The 22778-nt window shown below is 39.0% G+C and overlaps 1 pseudogene; it reads right to left on the bottom strand.

The window, feature by feature from the left end:
* Window positions 1-11766: 11766 nt before the first annotated feature.
* LOC144457703 (putative E3 ubiquitin-protein ligase TRIML1 pseudogene) lies at window positions 11767-13141 on the bottom strand (annotated as a pseudogene).
* Between the last annotated feature and the right edge of the window lie 9637 nt (window positions 13142-22778).

The following is a 22778-nucleotide window of genomic DNA, read 5'->3' as shown; positions in this document are numbered from 1 at the left end:
ATTCCAAGAGACTGAGTGACCATCTGTCAGGGATGCTATAGAGGCACTTTACCTAGATGAATTCCCTTCCAAAGTGAATGAAAAGTCTGAGACATAGTTTCTGAGTAATTAATAATCAATTTATTAATTATGGCTAGCAAATAATCAAGAAATTTAGGTCAGTGGTTGTCTCAGAAACCAAAGACAAACCTTGGGGACCATCAAATAGTTAAATGCCTTTGGAAAAAGAGGTTGTCCCTGATGGGTGGAAATCAACTCTGATTGGTTAACAATTAATGAGAGAATGAATATTATAATGAGAGGCGGGCTTATCCTATATAGGGCCTGGAGGACATGACTCTGATCATGTCACTCTTACAAAGAGACTCCTCTCAAACCAGACCACTCACCTCTGGCAGTCTATGCAAAAGGGCCTATTCTCCACCCAGTCAATGAACAATGGTGGGATAAGAATTCTACCTAGATCAAATGGTCTGGGTAGGATGAATTCTTTGGGCAAGGGCAGAAATGTCCTTGACAGGCTTGTCTTTGAATGAGGGGAAATGCGTTTAAAAAAAAAAAGATCTTTGGGTCCCATATATAAAATTGGTTATTAATATAAGAAAATAATCATTTTTCGCACTTCCCAAGCAAAGATTCCATGACTTCTTCCTAGAGGGAAGCTTTTTGAAAACTGGGTCTTATTCTTCTTTGAATTAACCATAGTACCCAAGTACATAGGAATGTCACAGCAAAACCAATTAAAAAAAATAAATGAATGCATTTGAGACCTGTGCAGGGGTGTGTGTGGGTGTGTGTGTGTGCATGCACGCGCGCGTGCATACATGTATATTATGAGGCTGAATTTCCCTTTCTTCCTCAGGATGGAAGTGCAGTGGTCACTTATAAGCCTTATCTCACTTCTGATTGGCTAAGGAGCTTTGGCTTTCTCTGTTTCCCACCTGGGGCACTTTGCCTCTCTTTAGCAAACTGGTGACCCCCCTATAATTTCAGAGGCAGGACCTGGGTTCAAGTCCCCACTCTGCCACTTAATTATCAGTTTAACCTTAGGCTAACCACTCCTTTCTGCCTCAGTTTCCTGGGACATAGTAGGTACTTAGTAGATGCTTATTGATTAGATGACCTTTAAGATCTCCTTCTAGCCCTATATTTATAAATAAGGTCTCTTCCAGTTGTAAAGTTTTGTAGTTACTGCCATTTTGGCTTAACCAATTAAATTGCTTACTAATATATATGGAATAGTCTAGCACTGATTTCCCAAAGCAAGGCAGGCTACATCTCTCCTTCAAGGTTCTAAGGGTTTTGACTATCTTTTCTAAAGCCATCAGCTCAAGCCCTCATTCTGGTGTGTTACCCTAGGACAAGGGGCCAGTGACCAGTACCACCCCAGTCCTTTCTCCTTTTCAACTCTCTTTTATGTGTCATCTTCTTCCAATTGGAATATAAGCTTCTTGAGAGCAAGGACTGTCTTTTTTTCCCTCTTGTATTTGTATCTCCAGCATTTATCATTTATCATTCAACATAGTAATATATCTATATGTATATCTTTGCTGACATGTGTGTACATATATACATATACATATCTTCACTGATTAGCATTGGTTAGCTTTTACGAAAGGAAATTTAAAGATAAGGCAAGAACAGGAATACAAACACACAAACAAGTCACCAGAACCCAGTGTAGGCTGGGAAACAGTTCACAACACAGAAGAACTCAAGTTCTGGTAAATGAACCTGAAGCCTGAAGAAGCTGAAAAAAGATCCATGTGAGGAAAAATGTGAAGAAACAGGAAAAAAAAATCACTAAGCACAATAAAGAAATACTATAAATTAAGAGAAGCCCATGAGACAATCTCAGATGAATGCCAGGAGAACAAGTAGAGCCAAAGATGGGGGGAAGTGGTTCAGCCACAAGTTCTATGAGAATGACAGAAAGAAATGAAACAAGACAAATGAAATTAGAATTGAAATAAGAACTCTAGGGTAAAAATTGAAAATAGAATGAATAACTTAGAATAGAAGGTGAGGGGCAGCTAGGTGGCACAGTGAATAGAGCTCTGGCTCTGGAGTCAGGAGGACCTGAGTCCAAATCCAGACTCAGACACTTAACACTTACTAGCTGTGTGACCCTAGGCAAGTCACTTAACCCCAACTGTCTCACCAAAAAAAGGAAAAAAAAAAACAAAAAGAGAAGGTGAAAAACCTTACCCCAGTAATGGACTCCTTGGAAAATCAAATGGATAATCAGATCTCAGTGACTTGAGAGAAATAATCATTTCTCTTAGTTTGGTAAAAAGGGAAAGGGAAAGAGTAGGAACAGTCCACTTCAGTTTTTGTGTTTTTTATAAATTTATTTATTTTTAGTTTTCGACATTCAGTTCTACAAGATTTTGAATTCCAAACCTTCTCCCCATCTCATCCCTTCCCCCCCACCAGATGGCATGCATTCTGAATATCCCTTCCCCTAATCTGCCCTCTGTTCTATTTCTTCCCCCCACCCTTCTCTTATCTCCTTCCCCTTCTTTTTTCCTGTAGAGGAGGACAGATTTCTATACGCCATTTCCTGTATTTCTTATTTCCCAGTTGCATGTGAAAATAATTTTTTTAACATGTTTTTAAAACTTTGGGTTCCAAATTTTCTCCCTTCTTCCCTCCCCACACACCCTCAGTGAAAAGGCAAGCAACTCAATACAGGTTATACACGTTCAAAACACTTCCATAGTAGTCATGTTGTGAAAAACTAAGTATATTTCCCTTCATCCCATCCTGCCCCCCTTTATTCTGTTCTCTCTTTTGACCCTGTCCCTCCTCAGAAGTGGTTGCTTCTAATTACCCCCTCCCCAATCTATCTCCCTTCTATCACTCCCCTGCTCTCTTGTCCCCTTCCCCCCTATTTTCCTGTAGGGTAAGATAGATTTCCATACCCAATTGAATGTGTATGTTATTCCCTCCTTAAGCCAAATCCTATGAGAATAAGATTCACTCATTCCCTCTCACCTTCCCTCTTTCCCCTCCACTGTAAAAGTCTTTTCTTGTCTGTTTTATGTGAGATGATTTACTCCATTCTACCTCTCCCTTTCTTTGTCTCCCAGTATAATTCTCTCTCATCCCTTAATTTTATTCTCCAGATATCACCTCTTCATCTTCAACTCATCTTGTGCCCTCTATCTATCTATCTATCTATCTATCTATCTATCTATCTATCTATCTATCTACATACATATAATTTTTTCCCTCCAACTACCCTAATACTGACAAAGGTCTCATGAGTTATAAATATCATCTTTCCATGCAGGAATGTAAACAGTTCAACCTTAATAAGTCTTTTATGATTTCTCTTTCCTGTTTACTCTTCATTTCCACTTGACTTGTATTTGAAAGTCAAATTTTCTGTTCAGCTCTGGTCTTTTCATCAAGAATGCTTAAAAGTTCTCTATTTCACTGAATGACCATTTTTTCCCCTGAAGGATTATACTACATTTTGCTGGGTAGGTGATTCTTGGTTGTAATCCTATCTCCTTTGCCCTCCAGAAATATATTCCATGCCTCTGTCCTTAATGTAGAAGCTGCTAAATCTGTGTTATCCTGATTGTGTTTCCACAATACTTGAATTTTTTCTTTCTGGCTGCTTGTAATATTTTCTCCTTGACCTGGGAACTCTGGAATTTGGCTACAATATTCCTAGGAGTTTTCCTTTGGGGATCTCTTTCAGGAGGAGATTGTGGATTCTTTCAATTTCTTTTTGCCCTCTGGTTCTAAAATATCAGGGCAGTTTTCCTTGATAATTTCTTGAAAGATGATGTCTAGGCTCTTTTTTTGATCATGGCTTTCAGATAGTCCAATAATTTTTAAATTCTCTCTCCTGGATCTATTTTCCAGGTCAGTTGTTTTTCCAATGAGATATTTCACATTGTTTCTATTTTTCATTCTTTTGGATTTGTTTACAGTGTTTGATTTCTCAAAGTCACTAGCTTCCAATTGCTCATTCTAATTTTTAAGGAAGTATTTTCTTCAGTAAGCTTTTGGACTTTTTTTTTCATTTGGCCAATTTTGCTTTTTAGGGCATTCTTCTCCTCATTGGCTTTTTGGACCTCTTTTGCCATTTGGGTTAGGCTATTTTTTAAGGTGTTATTTTCTTCAGCATATTTTTTTGGGTCTCCTTTAGCAAGCTGTTGAGTTGTTTTTCATGATTTTCTTGCATCACTCTCATTTCTCTTCCTAGTTTTTCCTCTGCTTCTCTTACTTGTTTCTCAAACTCCTTTTTGAGCTCTTCCATGTCCTGGGACTGATTCATATTTTTCTTGGAGGCTTTGGATGTAGGAGCTTTGACTTTGTTGTCTTTTTCTGGTTGTATGTTTTGATTTTCTTTATTACCGAAGAAGAATTCTATGGTCTTACTTTTTTAAAAAATTAATTTGTTTTGATTTATCAACAATCACTTCCATGTGCTTTTGAATTTAAACTTTTTCTCCCCCTTCCTCCCCACCACCTTCCCCAAGATGGCACACAATCTGATATAGGAGATATATATATATATACATACATTCTTATTAAACATATTTTTAGATTAGTGATGTTGTAAGTGAAAATTAGAACCAAAAGGAAGAATCACCAGAAAGAGGAAACAAAACTCAACAGAAGAAAAAAAAATAGCAAATATTATGCTTTGATCTGCATTCAAATTTCATAATTCTGTCTTTGGATATGGATAGCATTTTCCATGATGAGGCCTTTGGAGACGTCTTAGATCCTTGTATTGCTGGGAAGGGTTAGGTCTGACTTTTTTTGTGCCTTTGTTTGTTCATGATCCCAGCCAATTACTTGAGTTTTAAACTCTTTGTTAAGGTAGAGGTCTGCTTCCAGTGTGGAGAATGTACTGTCCCAAGCTTCGGGGGTTTTGTACAACTATTTTCAGAGATACTTCTGGGAACCTGTAAGTTTTCAGTTCTCCCAAGGTGGTATGTTCAAGGGCAAGACGTTTACTCCTTTCCTGGCCTTTGCTCTGGTCTATGAGTGACCACAAGCACTCTTTTCTGCCTTGGAACTGTGAGGAGAATTTTCTCTTCTCCACCACTATAAGCTCCACCATGCCAGCACTGTTCCTTGCCCCAGGACTGCCACCCAGAATTGTGACCCAGATCCAAGCATGGGCAAAACAAGAGATTCCTGCACCAGCAGAGAGATCCCTATAATCCCCCTCTGATCAGCCAAAATTTGATTCCCCCTCAGTCTGTGGGCTGGAAGCTCTGGAAGCAGCTATCACCCCAGGGCCAAGCTCATGGACTGGTCCTGGGACCCCGCTTCTCTCTCACCATGTTCACAGACTTTTCCTACTGACCTAAATTGTCTCTGGCGTTCATGGGTTGAGAAGTCTGGAAACTACCACAGCTGCCTGTGATTCAGTCCTCTGAGGCCTGCTCCAGGTTTGCTGAGGCCTGTTTTGCCTGTGTGCCCACGCCAAACTGCGCTCCTCTCCCCACATGCATTAGACCTTTCTAATCACCTCTCCAGGTTGTCTTGGGCTGGAAATTTGTTTCACTCTGTCTTTTTGTAGGTTCTGCTGCTTTAGAATTTGTTTAGAGCCATTTTTTACAGGTATTTTGAGAGGTTTGGGGGAGAGCTCAAGCAAGTCACTGCTTTTACTCTGCCATCTTGGCTTTGCCCCCCACTTCAGTTTTTAAAAACTTGTTTAGATTAGATTCCTTCTCTTTCTCCACCTCCTTTGCAAAGAGGATCGAATAAGGGAAACATACAATAAATAACTATAACTGGATGTGAATGGGATGAACTCAGGCCTAAAGGGGAGGACAGCAGAATCCAAATTATATATTTTTTACCAGAAAAGTACTTGAAACATAAATAAATATTCATACAGAGTTAAAATGAAAGAGTAGAGCAGAATTTATTATGCTACAGGCAAATTTAAAAAACAAGTGTAGCAATCATGATTTCAAATAAGGCAATAGTAAAAATAGTTATGGTTAATAAGAGATAAGTAGGAAAACTTCATTATGATTAATAGTACTACAGATAATGAAATAATATCAACTATATGCATACATATATATGTATCAGTGCCTAAGGGAAAAGTTAACTAATTATAGGGAGAAGTATAAAGCAAACCCATGTTAGGAATCTCAAAGTTCACCCTTCAGAACTAGACAAATCTAACAAAAAGATAAATAAGAAAAAGTTAAGGAGCTGAATAGAATGTGCTAGACATATATCCTAGATTTCTGATGCTTACTGAATGGAAATACAAAGTAATATACATATTCTTAGCTGAGCATACGACCTTTACAAAAATTGATCCTGCTTTAAGGCATAAAAGCCTCATAAATGTAAAAGAGCAGGAATAATAAAAACATCCTTTAATGACCACAGTGTGTTAAATTATAATAAATAAAAGGCATTTGAATGAAGGATTAAAACTTGAATAGAAACCAAATAACTTAATCCTTAAAAATTGGTAACAAATTATAAAAATAGCATAATTTCATCAAATAAAATGACAAAGATAACACGACCTATCAAAACTTTTGAGATAAGTCTAAACCAATCCTTAGGGGAAAAATTATATATCCGGAAACTTTCAACCAAAAATAAAAGAGGGGAAAAAATAGATCCACAAATTGGACATACAATTTAAAAAATACTAGAAAAGCAACAAATTAAATAACTTTAATCAAACACAAAAATAGAAATTCTGAAAATGAAAGAAGAAATAAAACCAAAAATAAAAAAGAGCCTCTTGATAAAACTAGAAGATATTTTAAAGAAAACTAATGGAATACATAAACTGTTAGCTAATCTAATTTTTAAAAGGGAGAGGAAAACCAAATTGCCAGTATTGAAAATGAAAAATAAAAACTCAAATGAAGAAATATTTTGCCATTACATGCCGTGACAGCAAAACTGATTATTTAATGAAATGGATGAGTATTTACAAAAATATAAATGCCTAGATGAATGGAAAAAGAAATAGAAAATTTAAATAGACCAATTTTAGAAAAAGAAATTGAACAGGTATAGTAGGAGGTTACAGTCTTTGTAGCCTCAGGAATTGAAATGAAGTAAATGACTTGACCTAATACCAGCAAGATGGTTATTAAAGAGTAGCTCTTCTCAGTTTGTAAGGATACAGTTGACAGACACAGGATAAGGATATATATTGAAGATCAGATCCAGTTAACAGTAATTGACTCCCATGACTCTCTATTTTCCCCGAGTCTCAAACCAGGTGTTGATCACAGTAGGCAGCTTAAGAACAAGTCATCACGTGAGATCAAGAAGAATATCAAATTCCCTCATCATGATTGTTTTTATTTTCAAAAGCTGGATGAAAATTCTGGAGGCTGCCTCAGTTCTGAGGTAACTTGGGCACTTGTCACAACAAGGTCAATGTGATTTTTGAGACATGTCAATTTTACATTTCACCACCTGTCTTTCTAACTCTCTCTCCCCCTCCTCCACTTTACAATATTGTTTTTTCATGTTTCAATCTAGTTAAACACTGAATTTTCCCTTCCTCCTTAAAGAACTTATCAATGTATGGAAATTAGGTTTCAGTGAAAATCAAAGCAGTGTCTGGCAAAAATCTACTACAGTAAGCTATAAAGGAACTCCCAAAGGAAAATTACCAAGGACCAGATGGAATTGAGAGTGAATTCTATTATATAAATTGTTTGAAAAAAAAATAAAGAAGTGATCCTAACAAACACCTTTTATGAAATGAACATAATCCTGATACCTAAACCAGAGAGAGATAAAGCAGAGAAAGAAATCTATAGACCATTCCTTTTTTTTTTATAGGAAAAGTCTATCAAACTTAAAAAAAATAAGTTTTTATTGATATCATGTTTTACATCACCATAATTTTCTAAAGTATCCCTAGGCCCCCTTTCCTAGAGAGTTATCTCATATGATATTTTTTAAAGAAAAATGAGGGAAAAATAACTACAACTGATTAATACATTAAAGAGTTTGAAAATGTGTACAATTTCCTGGACTTCATGGACCTCAAGGGTAAAGTGGTGGTATCTTCTCATATCTTTTCTTTTGAGTCATGCTTGTTCTTTATAATTTTACAACATTAATTTTTGATTTTATGCAGCCAAGTTCTTTACATTTACATTGTTGTAGTCATTGTGAATATTGTTACTGTGGCTCTTCACTCTTCATCAATTCTTGTAGATCTTTCCATGCTTCTCTGTATTTATCATACACATAATTTCTAATAATATGGTGATAGTCTTTTATATTCATGTTCCACAATTTGTTAGCTGTCCTCCAATTGATAGCCTTCTTTGTTTCCAGTTCCTTGTTATTACAAAAAGTGCTGTGATAAATATTTTGTTGTACATGGAGACCACCATTTCTAATAAATATCAGTGTAAAAATAGTGAATAAAATATTGACAAAGAGGCTAAGAACAACATCTGTAAAATTTTATATGTTTATGACCAGGCTAGATTTATACTAAGATTGCAGAGCAAATTCATTATTATAAAAACTTTAAACATAATTGACCATATTCATAAAAATAATAAAAGTCATGATTATATCAATAGATACAAAATAGAAAACAAGATTTTTGACAAAATTCAACATCCCTTTATGTTAAAAACATTTAAAAGTATAGAAATAAAAGGACCTTTCCTTAATTTGTTAATGATGTTTCTTTCAATAAAGGCAGTGTGGCATAGTGGATAGCTATTTTTGAAGTCAACATAGATTCAAATGCTGCTGCTAACACATACAGGCTGTGTGACCAGGTACGAGTCACTTGACTTCTCAATGTTCTCTAAGATGATAAGTTGCCAGCCTACATTGGTAGAAGGTCTTTTCTCACATATGAGCTCCCTATACTAAAGCAATCACAGGTCTCATCCCTACTCCATATCTTTCCCTTTATCTTTTTGCACAATATATATTATTTGCATTTATTAATCCATAGAGGAGAATTCAGAATGTGGGTCAGGGAGGGTTTTTTTTTTCTTGCCATGCCTTTTTGTTTGTTTTGTTTGTTTTTTTTTTAAGGCAATTGGGGTTAAGTGACTTGCCCAGGGTCACACAGCTAGTAAGTGTCAAGTGTTTGGTCTGAGGTCAAATTTGAACTCAGGTCCTCCTGACTTCAGGGCCAGTGCTCTATCCACTGCTCCACCTAGCTGCCCCTTGCCATACCTTTTTGAAGCCAGTGGGTTGACAGAGTCAGCCCACCTATGCATGTACATGGAGTGAATCACACACACACACACACACACACACACACACACACACACACACATATCAAAGGGAACATTTGGCTATTGGCTGGAGCAGTGCTACTATCTGATAAGCAAAACTACACAATCCTCTCTTGCTGGCTAATGATAAAATGATATCTTAAGTATCTGTAGTCTTAAAGAAGTCAGGATACAAGCCAAGGGAGGAAGATACACCTGAGTACCTTCTAGTACACCCATCCAATGTACATGCAACCCATACCACAGTTACAATTAGTATCACTGGCTGATTTGTGTCTTCTGTAAAACTCTCTTATGTCCCAAAGCAGTGCAGTGAACCGGGATAAATGGTGATCATTTGTTTCTTACCAAGAACACCACCTACTCCCACCAGCCTGGCACGGCATCCTAATTACATCTTCATTTCTTTTTTTTTTTAATTCTTTTTTCAACATCACCCCTTTTCAACATATGCCTCCCCTGCAGTATAAGTCAGTTTTCTTTCTAGATCTGCCCTCTGTCACCTTGCATGCCCCCCACACCTACTCACTCCCACCCCATTTTAGCAGCCTGGACCAATCCAGAAGGAGAGGCTTTTAGATGGGCTTAAAGTTTTAATTTTTTCACTGATGTCAACCCGATTGCATACTGGATCCTTCAGCGCCTCCTTGCCACAACACTCGGTCTCCCACCATTACCTGGATTCACCTCAGATGCTGACGTGCCTGATAAGCCATTCTTCAGCCTTAGGGGCTATAACTAGAGCACACACACCTCACCCATTTCATAATGCCTTCATTTAACACCTCCCTGTCCAATTCCCCGTTTATGAGAGGCCGTCAAGCTGCGAAGTCCTCAGGATCCCCAGCAGAGTCATAACCCAGCTCCACATTCCCATCCTGAAGCTGCTCGTGCTGTTACTGCACCGTGCCTGTTAGGACCTATATGTGGGTCACTTCGGCTGGCTTCATCAGATGGTTTCTGGGCTTTGGCTCCTCGGCCCAGAAAGCTTCCTCCAGTTCAGGGCTTCTTAAACTTTTCCACTCCAGATCTCCTTCTCACTTTTCAGCAGCATTTGTTGGTGTTGCGTGGCGTGAGGGCATGCGCAGTGCAAAGTGCACGTTCAGCACCAAGGCTTCAGTAAAATTCATGCGCTATGATGCACCGTGGGCAAGTGCCCCCAAACACCTCAGATTCATTACGATTTGATTTTTATTTAATTTTTGGTCGTTGCTCGTTCAGAAATCTTTTACTATCGCCAAAATTTTCGCGATCCCATGGGGTCGTGACCCACAGTTTTAAGAAGCACTGCTCTAGGCTATCGGCCTTTTGGGCAGATGGGTTTCATAGACATTGCTATGAATATAAATGACAGCAGGATGGCTGTTGGGGATACCAGAGCCCTTTTCCTGGAATTTTTCGTCTTTCAGATTTGTAAACAGAGGCAGACACTTTCTTGAGGGAATTTAGATCTCTCTTTCCTCCAAACGGGAAGATGCCCGGAGAACACAAAGGCCAGTTCTCAAGATTTAAGCCCCCCTTCTCCCTAAAGGTAAGAAAACCAGAGGAATACAGTTAAAGAAAGTTTTTATTAAGCAGAGAAGGAAAAAAAACCCACGTACATAGGTGCTGTCCAGTCTGTGCTGAACAGGAAGCCGGGTAATGGATGGGAAGAGTTTATACACCTTTTAAACAAAGGAAGATAAGGAATTTGGGGGGAAAGGTGAATTTAGAAAGGAGAGTCAATGAGCCCCATCCCCAAGGGGAGGGAGGAGTGAGGAATTCCAGGTATCAGAATGTGGCCCTTTGATACATAAATTAGAAGGCATCCTTGGTGATAAGCAGTCCATAGTTCAAGGCTTGATAAGATGTCTCCAAAAACAGAATATTCTGAGAGCCATAACCAAAGTTAAGAGAGTCTCTGGAGATAAGGGTGTCTCCAAAAACCATAAAACAGGATATGTCCATAGTCTCATAACTTGCAAGCAGGAAAGTCTTTGAAGACAGGGATGTCTCTTGCAGGTCCATAAACTACCAAATGGCTCAGGTCTGCTTCAAAGCTGGTATGAGCTGAATTGGCTTCAGAGTTATTGGTTTTCTGCATGCCTAGCTAGCTTTACTCTAGGTTACTGCAAAGGATTATTGGTATGTCAAGCCAATACAGGCACTCCTCATACAGTTCTTTTGATTACCTGGATAATTGGGGGGGGGGAGCTCAAGCAAATCAAGGTTTCCATTTTCACATTATTAGTGGTGTCAAATGCAAGTAGAAAAGAGGCCACTAATCTACACACAAGGATGCCTGTTGACCCCATATTGACTTAGTTTTAAAATGTAATGTTACACAGATTTTATTGTATTATTAATTTTGTTAATTGTTCCCAAATTACATTTTAATCTGCTTCCCCCAGTGGCCTGCATGTGTTTGACACTTCTCCTTTAGATGACTCTTAGAAGGAAGAGTAGATCCCAGTATGCCAATAGTATGGAACCTGATGGGCTCCTTCTACTGCAACAGAATATAGAGTGGGAGAGAAAGGCATCAGCAATGAGTATTCAGTGGACAGATAGTAAGAGAATTGGGATTGTTCTCTGCATTTGGAAGGCCAGGAGAAAACTAAGGCCAGAGTGGACCTTGGAAGGTAAGGGGGGGGGCCGGGGGATGGATTGTAGATGAGGGAGTTATCTGTCACATTGTAAAATGATATATGTCCACAGTCATAATGGAGGAAAATGCCTAGCTTGTGCACAGGTACTCTTGCAGGAATACCTTCCATGGTATGGGAGATCCAGAAATTGGAATCCTCTCCCATTTTGAGGCACATGAGGGAGAGCCCATCCCCAGGTAATTTTCCCTTCTTGCTTACTGATTCCTTATAGATCCCCACTTTCCACTCACTCTTGTCTCCCACCTCCACTTCCCAATAGTGGCCCCCTGAGGTGAAGCTCTGAGCCCCTAATACAAAAATAGCATGTTCCACTTGGACACTTGCAAGCTTCACACTTTTCAGATCTTCAGAGAGGATGAGATTGGGATTTGCTGTCTCAGGATCCAGAGTAATATTCCTTTGGAAGGTCAATAGTATTTCCCTCATTCCACAATTTGTCCAATTTAGAGCAGCAGACTCTGGACATTGAAGCAACAGCACCTCACGCCTTTCTAATATGCTTCTGGAATTCAGGAGCATCTCCATCACTGGCTTCCCAAAATCCTTTTCTAGCTCATCAATTGTCTTTTTTAGGTTTTGGATATATTGGGAAACTCTGGCCTCAGTCCCCATTAATTTGTTCACATTGTTTCTTTTTTCCTTATCCAGCTTTTGTAGATCTACCTGGTTTTTCTTTGTCAAGAAAGGGTGCATTTTGATGTATTCCGGTGTGATGACCCACTTCAGTGTCTCTGCTTCCATCCTAAACTGTGCCACTCTCCTCTCCTGGTCCAAAAAAAATTGAGCCTCTTTCACTTTCCCCAGTAAGCTACTAAAGGCTTCCTGGAGTTTCACCTTGTAGTTCTTGGCAGACTCTTCTATGGGATACGCACTGTGAGCTCTGTGTTCTTGGGAGAGTAAGCAGGACAGAGTGGCTTCTGGTCATCTTCACAGAACAGCTTCTGAATTGCTAGGTGTTGGTCACAGATGTTTGGGCAACTGAAGTATTGTAGTAAATGATATCTGAACTATTTAGTAATGATCACTACTAGATCCTCCAGGGGCTTATTGGCCTCAAGTCTCTGGGCTGAATGGTTCTCCTGCACACTGGGCAGGTCCATGGTGCATGGGCTTCCTTTCAGCTCCAGAAGAGACACTCTTGACAAAAGCTGGTCTACAATCAATAGTCATTGGTTTGGTGAAGTAATCCAAGCAAATGGAACAGGTAAGTTCTGTCCTGAGATTTTCCATCATATCATTGACATCCATGTTCCTGGGACTTTATTTCCTCTGATATAGGAAGTTTCCTTCAGAGGCTATAGCTCCAGATCTGAACTCTCAGAGCTCCTGGTATTCCCTGTTATAACTCCCTGAGCCTCCAGGTCCCAGTCTCTGAATTCACACCCCAGAAGGTGTTAACTTGCCTGGATCACACCTTTGTTGTTCTGGGCTTGCCTTGGAATTGGTTCCAGGGCTGTATTCACAGGAGACTGAGCTAGCCAAGCAAATGCTTCACACCTCACTGATAGTATTTTAACAAGCACTTCTTAAAAGCCTATAATATTCTAGGTAAAGAAGACACAACTCAGTGTGATAGTAGTTTTGTGATGTGTTCAAACAATAATTGCTAATATTATATAGTTGTTTAAATTTATGAATGTTACCATCATTATCTTGTTTTTTAAATCTTAAATTAATCCTATGAGTTAGTTACTACATATATAACTGTTTTCATTTGCAGCATCAAGACCTGAGGCAGAGATTCAGAATCAAAGAGAGAAGCTGGGCATTGGGGCAAGCTTTTTAAAAAAAAAATTTTTTTTTAGGCAATCGGGGTTAAGTGACTTGCCTAGTGTCACACAGCTAGTGTCAAGTGTTTGGTCTGAGGCCGGATTTGAACTCAGGTCCTCCTGAGTTCAGGGCCAATGCTCTATCCACTGCACCACCTCCCTGCCCCTACTGGGGCAAGTTTTTGAGGAAAGATGTTAAATTCAGATGTATTCCTATTGATTTTCAGTTGCCATTGGGCTGTGCTTTAGAAATATTACTCAGGAGGTCAGGTGAGAGAGAAAATACAAATTTTTTTTTCTTTTTCCCACAGACCATCTTCTGGAGAAGCCTAAAAAGATGGTGTTGGGTGGGGGGAAGGTGGGCAACTATAGAGAACTAAATGAGAGAAGTCCCAAAGTAGTATAGCTAGGTGAAAAATGAGTTCCAAATATTTCTTTTCTTTTTTTTTTTTGTATGAAGGGTAATAGTGCGAGTTTAATTTAGTCATTCTTGGTAATCATTTTTCTTTTTTTTTTTAATTTAAATTTTTTTATTTTTTCCATATGCTTTTGAGTTGAAAATTTTTCTCCCTTTTCCTCCCCCCCACCCTCCCCAAGACGGCGCCCAATCTGACATAGGCTTTACATTTACATACCCATTAAACATATTTTCACATTAGTGAGGTTGTAAGTAAAAATTAAAACCAATACGAGGAACCATCAGAAAGATGAAACAAAACTCAACAGAAGGTAAAAATAAGTGATAGCGATTCGACTTCCATAGTTCTTTCTTTGGATGTGGACAGCATTATCCATTCCGAGGCCTCTGGAAATGTCTTAGATCCTCATAATGCTGAGAAAGGTTCAGTTTAACAATCTTAGTCATTGCATAACATGGCTGTTATTGTGTACAAAGTCCTCTTGGTTCTGCTCACTTCACTCACCATATAAGTCTTTCCAGGTTTTTCTGAAGTCAGCCTGTTCATCATTTCTTATAGCACAATAGTACTCCATCACATTGATATACCACAACTTGCTCAGCCATTCCCCAATTGATGGGCATCCTCTCAATTTCCAATTCTTTGCCACCACAAAAAGAGCTGCTATGTATATTTTTGTACATGTGGGTCCTTTTCCCATTTGTTTGATCTCTTTGGGATACAGCCCTAGAAGTGCTATTGCTGGATCAAAGTATATGCACATTTTTGTAGCCCTTTGGTCATAGTTCCAAATTGTTCTCCAAAATGGTTGGATCATTTCAGAACTCCACCAACAATGTATTAACGTTCCAATTTTCCCACATCTTCTCCAACATTTATCATTTTCCTGTTTTGTCATGTTGGCCAATCTGATATGTGTGATGTGGTACCTCAGAGTTGTTTTGATTTGCATTTTTCTAATCAATAACGATTTAGAGCATTTTTTCATATGACTACAGACAGCTTTAATTTCTTCATCTGAAAACTGCCTGTTCATATCCTTTGATCATTTATCAATTGGGGAAGATTGTTAAATTTTCAATGTGAGCATTTACACCTCACAAACTGTCAAATGCTACAAATTAGGATGGATTTATTATTTTGTTGATTGTCTAGAGTTAAGAAAGCAATCGCAAAAATGTTAATAATGTAGATTACACAAGAAAGTCTTTTGTAAATTTTCAGAGAGCTGGTTGTTAAACATTTACTAGTACATCCTTGGAAGCAGATAATGATATAGCAAAGGAAACTGAGGCAAAATCATAAGGGTAGGAGAGATAAATATCACCGTATTCAAGCAAAGAGAGAGAGAGTGGTTATTGGGGTGAAAAGATTCAGAAAGGTTGAGGAGGATAAGGACTGGGAAGAGATCATGGGATTTAGCTGTTAAGAGACCACTGGTAACCGCCAAGGGAATAGTTTCAGTAGAGTGGAGGGGTCAAAAGCCAGACTGTAGAGAGTTGGGAAATGAGTGGGAAATGCCAAGTAGAGGCAGCAAAGATAGCAACTCTTTGTAAGGGTTTCACAGAGATTTTCCACATGGACAAATTGTCCATTTGACAAGCTCATTCATCAGTTTATCTATTCTTAGTCTTCCAGAAAGCCTCTTAATAAAGGGCAGGGTTTTGTCAACTCACTTCAATATTTCAGTGGCACCATGATCTCATTTGTATCAGTATTTCCACACCATTACAGATTGAAAACCATCTGTCCATTCTTTTCCTGCAATGTTTCCTGCATGTTTTTCCATAAATCCTTTAGAGAGGATCTACTCAACATACTGAAGGTCTTCTGATTCTTTTAATATTGCTGGGATAGCAGTATGCCACTTGGGTGCAGACTCTCTCTCTCTCTCTCTCTCTCTCTCTCTCTCTCTCTCTCTCTCTCTCTCTCTCTCACTCTCCCTCCTCCTCCCTCCCCCCTCTTCCCTCCTCCCTCCTTCTCCCTGCCCCAGCTGCCTGTCTTTGCTAGAAGTGCAACTTTTGCAGTCACACCTGTACTTGGTGATATCTTTTATGTCCCTGCTTGTGAACATAACATTAGTAATGTGCTTCAGCTTACATCTCGAGTGATGAGTCTTTTTACTGACGATCAGGTCTTCCGAGATTGTGGTGTTCTAAAATTTGCAGCCAAACAGCATGACCAGGAGAATATTGGTGATAAAGATAAAGATAAAGGGTTGCTTGAACATCAGGGAGCAACTTGCTATTACTAAAGGTGCTGGGCAATTTACCAAGTGCACTCACATGGATCTTCCCTTCAGTTCTGGGTTCAGCTTACTGTCCATCTGCAATGTTGGCTCAAAATGGACTAATTCAGTAGTTTTACCCATCCAAATGCATGTCAAAATCTGAGCAATATTAATTCTTTATTTTTAAATAATACGTCATATTTTCCCAATTACATGTAAAGACAATCCTTAACATTCATTTTTTTTAAATTTTGAGTTCCAAATTTTTTCCCTCCCTCTCTCATCTCTCCCCTCCCTGAGATGATAAGCAATTTGACATAGATCATACATGTGCAATCGTGCAAAAGAAAATTTACTCTTTATTAACTTCGGTTTTGTCATATGGATGGCTAAGTGTATCTCTCTTGAGTGATCATAGATTTCACTGAGGAGACCCCATAGTTTCTGGGCTTAATGTAATCAGCATTGTGTAATCTGTAAAGAGAGACATCTGTAGAACCTTTGCAAAGAGAATTCCTCTTTTATTTGACTTTGTGCAAGGCATTATCCATAGAAATGTTTTAGATGAGCGTCTGCCTACCACAGAAGAATGCAGACTTGAAGGCAGGGGTAGTTTTGTCTTATTTTGGTATTCCCCAGCATCTACTAGAGTGCTGAGCACGAAGTAGGCACATCATCATCATCATCTGTCATCTATCATCCGTCATCCATCATCATTGCACCACCATACTAGTGTAGGCCTTATACCTTACATCCCTACTATTGAACAGCCTGCTGTTCGGTCTCACTGCCAGAAGTCTTTCCCCACTCCTATCCTTCCTAGATCTTCCTAAAGCACACATCTGACCATGTCACTCTCCCATACATTCAACTTCAGTTGTTCTGTATTACCACCATGATCAAATATTAAATCTTCTGTTTGACTTTTCAAATATTTGATAACTTGGTCCTTTTCCACCTGTCCATTCTTCTTATATCTTACTTCCCTCTTTGTGCTTTGTGATCTGCTGACACTGTCCTTCTGGCTGCTCTTTTTGAAGGACACTCCATAACCTGACTCCCTTTGGCATTTTCACTGACTGTCCCCTAAGAATCTCCCTCCTCATCTCTACCTCCTAGCTTCCCTGGAATCCTTCAAGTCTTCACCAAAGTTCTGCCTTCTGCAAGAAGCCATTTTCCTAGGGCAGCTAGGTGGTGCAGTGGATAGAGCACCAGCCCTGAAGTCAGGAGGACCTGAGTTCAAATGTGACCTCAGACAAAATACTTGACACTTACTAGCTGTGTGACCTTGGGTAAGTCACTTAACCCCAATTGCCTAAAAAAATTTTTTTTAAAAGCCATTTCCCTGGCTTCCTTCATCTTAGTGCCTTCCCTCTGAAGTTGGAGATGAATTCTTTGCAATTGATCCTGTATATGTTTTGTTTGTACAGAGTTGTTTGCATATTGCCTGCCTTATTAGACTATGAGCTCCTTGAGGGCAGGAACTATCTTTTGCCTTTCTTTGTACTTCCAGCATTTAGGAAAGCGCCTGGCACATGCTATATAATAGGTACCCAGTAAATGCTTGGTGACTTGACTTGATTATTATCATTATTATTATTATTATTGCTTATAATCAACAAATACTTGACATGCTAGGAACATATTCTTTATACCTTTTATTCAGTTGTGACTGTGAAGATCTTGCCTGTTATAGAAAATTGTCTCTGAAAATTTGGGTGTTCCTTTTGTACATTTTAATGAGCTATCCTCATAAAAATGTTTATATATGTATATATCTATGCACAAATACATCCATATATATATTCACACACACACACACACACTCACAAACACACACACACACCCAGGTAGCACAGTGGATAAAGCACCGGGCCTGCCTGGAGTCAGGAAGATGTGAGTGCAAATGCAGCCTCAAACACTTACTAGCTGTGTGACCTTGGGCAAGTCATTTGACTCTGTTTGCCTCAGTTTCCTCATTTGTAAAATGAGCCAGAGAATGAAATGCAGTATCTTTGCCAAGAAAATGCCAAATAGGGTCACAGAGAGTCAGGACAGAAACAATTCAACAACAATATACATATACATATACACACACACACTAAATACATACATAAATATATGTATACATACATACATACATACATACATATATATATAAAAGTAGGCACATGAATTGGTAGTTGTTGCTGTTATTTCAGTGTTGGAGCTGGTAATTACTGGTTGGTAGGCAAGTTATTTAACCTCTCTGGGGTTTATTATTTGCAAAATGTGCTTCATTCTTCTGTCCCCTAACTTACAGATTTGCTGTGAGGAAAGCCCTTCGGCACCTTAAAAGTGCTAAGTAAATGTAAATGATTCATTGGTAATACTTCCTTCCATGATCTTTTCTATCCTTTTGGGACCTTCCATCCTTTGAGATATTAGAAAATGGATGTTTTAGTGACTTTAAAATTGGATTCCCTTTGTCATGGATTCCTGCTCTGAGCTCCTTGAGAGCAGAGACTATCCTTTACCTTTCTTTTCTATTCTTAGCACTTAGCATAGTGTCTAGCACATGGTAGATTACTAGTAAATGTTTATTGACTGACTGTCTGTATAGTTTTAATCAGATCCACCTGCTCTTTTTGACTTCAGGACTCTCACAACAACCTTGAAAATCTGACTGCTACTTTCTCAAATACTACGTTGACTACCGAGATGGTAGAGACTGAATGTTGTGGCTCCTCTGCCGTCACTGATGAGAATAGATTGCCATAGAAACACTGGCAGATCTGTTCCATTTTATGTCTATCCACCCACATTCCTACGTCATCAATAAGTAAGCACATCTTCTTCCCCAGGGAGAAAGGGAGAAAAAATCATGAAAGCCAATGTTGCTGCTGTGTCCTTTACCGAAAAAAAGAAAATGATTTGACCTGATGATTCTCCCTCCAACTTCACAAAAACTAACCCTCCTATTGTATATGGCATGAACTTCAAAAAATATAGTGGGAAGCAGGGAGCAGGGGTTGTCTTAATTCCCTCTCTTGTCTCTGATTCTGGAGAAAAGGGAAAGGGATGGCCACCTTTGAACAGAATTGTTGGCAATAAAATTTAAAAATTAAAAAAACTTAAGAGTCAGAAGGTACATTAGAGGTCTTCTTATCTCTTACCTCTTCTTATCTTCTTACCTCTGCCTGTATGGGGTGTTCAGGGAGGACTATCACTTCTGCTGTGAGGACTTGCTGAGCCCTTTTCAGTACTTCTCATCCACCTTGGCTGCCCACCTTTCACCCAACTCTCACCTATGGCTCCAAGAAGCTGTAGCATATGCAGAGGTCACACTTCAGTAAAACCATCTCAGCACGCAGGGTAAACCAGTTTGAGGGTGACCCACCTGTGGGTGAATTAGAGAGATGTTTACCCTAACTATATGAAGTCATCCCGGGGGAATGGGCAGATGAGAACAATTTGTTCCAAGGGCCATGAAACAGGTGCTGTGGAGTGCTTAGAATTTGGTCAGACATTGAAGATGCCAACGTCATCTACTTCATCTTGGTCCATCACCAGTCGTCCTGACTTTTGCCATGCCACTGGACTTCAATGACTCTGGAAGAGAGAGTGAGGCAGGCAACTTTGCTTAACTCTGCCTTGCCTAAATCCAATTCACCCATGAGTCAAGACATCACTGCCTGATATCATTGGTCCTCTTCTAAAATGAAGGCTGAACAATAACACAACAACCTGAAGCATGAACCTTTTTTTTAACAGCCTTTCTGATGAGTCATCATATACCTCCTGTTTAAACGTCTTAAATGAAGAGAAATTCTTTGCTTCACAAGGCAGCTCCATTCCCTTTTTGGACCACTTACATAGGTGTTGAATCTATTTTGCTCTCCACTGATATCCTCATTAAGGATGTCCTCAAATACCCGTGTAGATGATTCTGATAAAAATCTTTATATAGATAGGAAAGTACATTCATAAGTCAGTAGTTCTCATCTTGGTCACTTTTTTTTTTTAATTCAAGACTTTTCCACATTTGTGTTATCTTCCTTTTCTTGGGTCTCTATCCTTCAGTCTGTGTTGCCATCAATCTCTTCTACATACAATTGATCTAGTCTAGCTATTTTCTCTATCTTTATTCTCTTTAGGGCTATTTCTTTTTTTTTGTTGTTGTTGTTGTTTCATTTTATTTTTTTATTTTTAACATGTGTTTTATTAAAACTTTGGGTTACAAATTTTCTCCCTTCTTCCTTCCCCACCCACCCTCACTGAAAAGACAAGCATCCTGATACAGGTTATAGATGTGTAGTCATGCAAAACTCTTCCATAGTAGTCCTGTTGTGAAAAATTAAGTATATTTCCTCTTTAGGGCTATTTCTATCTCTTCTATAAGCACACCCAGGACTATGATTTTACAGTCTAAGTGTATTGGTTCTACAGTCCTTGGTTGTAGAAAATAAAAGTTTGTTTTAAAATTCTTTGTGAGCCTTTTCGATTTTTATCCTTTTTAGTGACCTCCTATTTTTATTCTCATACGTCCTTTGAAAATGGTTTTGCTCCTTGGGTCTCTCCCAAAGCTTTCTTTAAACTAGTCCTATATGCCATTGCTTCTCTCTGTTTTATTACAATCTTTCATATTTCCCATTGTGTTTTCTATAGTCCTCACCTAGTCCTACCTTTGCATTAAAATCACAAATCTCAAAATATGTTTAGGGTTTTTTTTTTCATTTTTCACTTTTTTTTAATTTTGAATTTAAGCAACAAACCCCCTCCAACATTTTTATGTACACAACTGAAAGCGATACAAGATTGTAGTATATGAAACCATGAGTCTCCATTTCATACCACTTGCTTTTTTTGAAAAGCAAAGAAAAAATTCCATCATTACCTTGAAAACTGTCTTGCTTGTCTGTACTTCTTTCTGTTCTCTTCTGTGCATTAAAAATATTTCAGGGGCTTTCTTTGGGGGATGGTATCATTATTGATATTGTCCCCCTCCTTTGTCCCTCCCCTCCAAATAAAAACAGAAAAAATCCTTATAACAAATAAGGGTAGTCAAGCAGAAGAAGGCAGGTATGTTAAGGATGATTCTCGTTCAGATATAGGCTAGACCAGATGGTCCCTGAGATCCCTTCCAACCCTGAGATTCTTTCATTCTGTCAATCAGTGTGTTAGCTAGCTAGCCTTCTAGCTAGCACTTGGAGTTAGCACAGGGGCCATAAGATCACAATATTTGGAGCTGGAAGCTGCCTTAGGAAAGCTCTAATACAGCTCTCTGTCTCACAGAAGAGACAATGAAGCTCAGAGACTCAGAACGGCTTGCTTGTATTGAAATACTCTTTTGTTTCTGGCATCCTTCTATCAGGACAGGGCCATTTGAAGGAACTATGCATATGAGAGGCAGAGTTAATAGAATATTCAGTTTTGGAGTCTGGGAGGCCGGAGTCGCATCCCAGACACTTACTATGTGATCCTGGGGCAAGTCATTTAAACTCTCTTGGCCTCAGTTTCCCCACTTGTAAAGTGAGGGAGTTGGGCTCGTTAACCTTTAAGGTCCCTTTCCTGATTGAAATTTATGATCTTGCAATTTCCCATGCTCAGCACAATAAATACTTGTTATACATATGAGGAGAGGTGAACTATTTGGCCAGAAACCATATCATGTTCTCTTGGGAACAGTATGAACTCAAATTTTATATGCAAGTTCAGCAGATTATAGATAACATCAACCAGGAAGTTGCCTAGGAGACCAGGGATTTCAGAGAAAGCTGAAAAGGCATGGAATGAAAATAGAAGAAAGAGAAGAAATCACTTTGAAGTTCTTATAGGGCTATGGCTCTTTCTACCAGGGCTGGTACAATGAGGTATCCCCTTCATTTCCTTGCCAGCCCTATTCCTAACTTTTTGGACTTTGAAACCTTGCTTCTGTGCTGGGGACCTGGAGGGTAGAGACTTCTTGTTTTCGCTTGTATTTGTATTCCCAGTCCTTAGCATAGCACTTGGCACATTCTTGTTTTCATCCTTTTTTCCGTCCTCGGACACTATGGATCATAATAGAGTAGCACTTTGCCATTCCTTTGAGGCTTTTTATCTTTTGTGTTGGGAATCAGTAGCTACGGAATACAGAGGACTCACTGGTCCAGTGAGAGATGATACTGCCCCAACCATTGAAATGCAGTGGCTTCAGTATTCATCCAATGGACAAGTCCTTAACAAATCTTTTACTGACCCCCTAGGTTGAATGCCATGTTGATTTAGTACTAGAGGACAGAAAGAACAACCTTTGTCCCCTGGTCCCCTGATGGTTGGGAGTTTTCCCCTCCCTTTCTCCATCTTCCCCCTTCCCCCTCACACACATATGCACATGCAAAGATAGCTCTTCCTCTGGTGTTGGGGGGGGAGTATGAATGTGGCTGCGGTAGCTTCTTGGAATGTCACATTTAGGAAAGCCACCAGATACCAACTCACTAACTGTACAC

Source organism: Phascolarctos cinereus, unplaced genomic scaffold, assembly GCF_003287225.1.
Source record: "Phascolarctos cinereus isolate Bilbo 61053 unplaced genomic scaffold, phaCin_HiC Scaffold_5;HRSCAF=322, whole genome shotgun sequence".
Classification (NCBI taxonomy): domain Eukaryota; kingdom Metazoa; phylum Chordata; class Mammalia; order Diprotodontia; family Phascolarctidae; genus Phascolarctos; species Phascolarctos cinereus.
This window is presented reverse-complemented; position numbering and strand designations above follow the sequence as displayed.